Below are 3,016 nucleotides of genomic sequence, written 5' to 3'. Positions count from 1 at the left end.
CACCCCACCCCACCCACACACACACACAGAAAAAAGACTCTTAGAAATCCACAAAAAAACAAAAAAATTAACAGAAACTCTCAAAAACCCTCAAAGCAGAAAATCATATGAATCATTCAGCTGTTCAACCAGAGATCTAATCAAACAACCCTTCTCTTTCCTCCATCCATCCATCAATCCATCCATCCATCCATCCATCCATCCATCCATCCATCCCATCCCTCCACAGCTTCAAACGTACATAGGAAGGTTGGTGGTTTGATACCAGCTTCTCCCACATGTTAAAGAGTGTCCTTGGGAAAAAAAAACCTAAACCCTAGGTTATCCCTGATTCTGTGAATCAGTGTTTGTATGAATGGATGAATGTGAGTTATAAGGTAAAAAGCTTTTTACATGGTCAAAGACTGAAAGAGCTATATAAAAATATTCCAAAAATTGATCTAAAGAACAAAAAGACAGAATGATGGAGACATTCAGTATCTAGGCTCAGCTAACATGTTTCTCAAAGGGTTTTATGTTACAGAAGTAACATAGCTCAAAGCAATACTATAGTCTTATTTAAAGCTGTTCGCTGAATCTTGAGGCTGCAGGTTTGAGCCCAGGTTGTCAGGAAGGGCATCTGGCATAAAAACTGTTGCCAAATCTGTCATGTTAATTTGTTTGCCTTGGCAACCCCTGCAGAAGGAGTTGAAAAAAGGAAAAGAAAACAAACCATAAAAACTGTTTACATAATAAACCCCTCAGTAGTTAAAAAAAGTTAAAAAACTAATTCATGAAACCAGCCTTGACCAAAAGGATGGTACCCCTAAAAAAGATAGAAAACAATGTAGCCAACCTTCCTGGATGTGGCAACAAGACTGATGACAAATTGAAGAGACGGATAATACAAATGGTAACTAAAAGGCCCAGAACAACTTCCAAAGAGATTAGAAACGTAAGCTCAGAGGAGACCATGCTTTTGCTGTGGCAGCTCCTAAATTATGAAAGACTTTCCCTTGGACATCAGACAGGCCTCTTCCCTGTCTGTTCTTAAACCCTTGTTAAAACCCATCTCTTCTCCCTGGCCTTTGACACCATCTAAGATGTTGACGTTTAACTGTTTTTATTATTATTATCTATTCCATTTTATTTCATTCTGACTACTTGTATGTTTTATTAAGTGTACAGCACTTTGGCCCAGTGGGTGCTTAAAGTGCTCTATAAATAAAGCTGGTATGGTATTAGAGATGAACTCCAAGGTCAAGGTACATCAGTGTCAGATCACACCATTGGTCACTGTTATGCTAAAGCAGAGCTAAAAAAGATGACAGAGAAGGACACCACTGTTGAAACCAGATCATCAAAAAGTCAAACTGGAATTTGCCAAAATGCATATTGAGAGGCCACAAAGCCTCTGGGAGACTGTCTTTTGGATAGACGAGACAAAACTGGAGCTTTTTGGCATCAAGTCACATTGGTTCTAGGCTTACAGACCCAAAAATGAAACAAACACACACAAAAAAGAGGGACACCATACCTACAGTGAAACATGAAAGAGGCTTGGTTCTGTTCTGAGGCTGCTTTGCTCCATCTGACTCACAGTGTCTTGAATCTGTGCAGGGTACAAGGTAATCTCAAAACTGCCAAGTTTTGGTCACCTGTGCCAGTAGGTAGGGTGGTCATCCTCTAATCAGAGGGTCAAAGGTTTTATCCCGAGCTCCTACTAAAGTGTTCCTGATAAGCATATTGGTGGGCAGTGGAGATAATACAAGAAAGTGCTGTATATACAATGTGTAAGAATATATAAATGAAAGCACTGTATGAGTGTCTAAATGAAAAACTCTGGAGAGGTTAAAAAGGTTCTATATAAGTTGTGGGTCATTTATCATCAAGGTATTCTGGAGTGAAATGAGCTACCCAAAGTCAGAAAGCTTGGTCTCAGTCGCAGGTCATGGGTCCTCCAACAGGATAATGACCCAAAACACATAACTAAAAACACCCATTAATGGTGAATAACCAAAACCATTGGACTATTCTGAAGTGGCCTTCAGAGCAACCGTGAAAGGAGCTGAAACATCTGGAGAAGGAACCCTTCAAACCTGAGACTGATGGAGCAGTTTGCTTACAATGAGTGGACCAAAATACCTGCGAACAGGTGCAGAAGTCTCAGAGAGAGTTACAGAAATCACTTGATTGCCTCAAAAGGTTGGACAACAAAATATTAAGTTATGGTTACTATCTTTTTTGTGATGGTTACTATCTTTTTTGTGAAGGCCAGTTTCATTACTTTGTTCGTTAAACCAAAATTCAAAAGCAATGACTGATTTTCATTTGCTGATTTTTTTAAATAAATGTTTTCTTTTTATTACTTTTATCAGTTTCAAGTTACTTTAGTGACCTTTTCTTTCTTTAGTGGAAAGGTACAAACAGTTTTGTCCACGTCTGTAGATAATAGTTTACATTAAAAAATGACTGTATCATGTGGAGGATATTCTACTTCTGTTTCATATTTCAGGATAATTCCTGATTTTAGTCATTTATCTAATTTTTTCTTCTGCCAAATCACAATGGTTGACAATGGAACAAGCCCATGAAATCTCCATTTTTAGCCTCTGATTATTTGGTGCTAAAGGTGAATTTTAGAAACCGCTTCATGTGCATCTTTCAGGTTTATAGGCTCTCTGAGCGGTGGACTTTGAGTCAAAGACTCTCGTATGGAAGTCATTACACAGCTGTAAGAAGCAGATTTGCTTGCTGCCCTCCTGTATGTGTGAAGGTGAAGCAGAATGGAGGGAGAGGTCAATCACATTATTTTGTGCTTGTGTGTAAACACAAAACGTGTGGCAAATCAGTGAGGAGTGTAACCTGCTGCTGGAGGCATCATATCAGTGTTTGCAGAAGGTGTGCAGCCTTCAGAAATGAAGGCAGAGGCTCCACAAGGGGCCAAAATGAGCCTCTGTGTGGTCTATTTCCAGCAGAGGACATCTGGGTTCTATAAAATACTTTACCTCACATACTCTCCTTAAGAAAGATCTGT

This window comes from Kryptolebias marmoratus, linkage group LG6 (genome assembly GCF_001649575.2).
Source record: "Kryptolebias marmoratus isolate JLee-2015 linkage group LG6, ASM164957v2, whole genome shotgun sequence".
Classification (NCBI taxonomy): Eukaryota; Metazoa; Chordata; class Actinopteri; order Cyprinodontiformes; family Rivulidae; genus Kryptolebias; species Kryptolebias marmoratus.
This window is presented reverse-complemented; position numbering follows the sequence as displayed.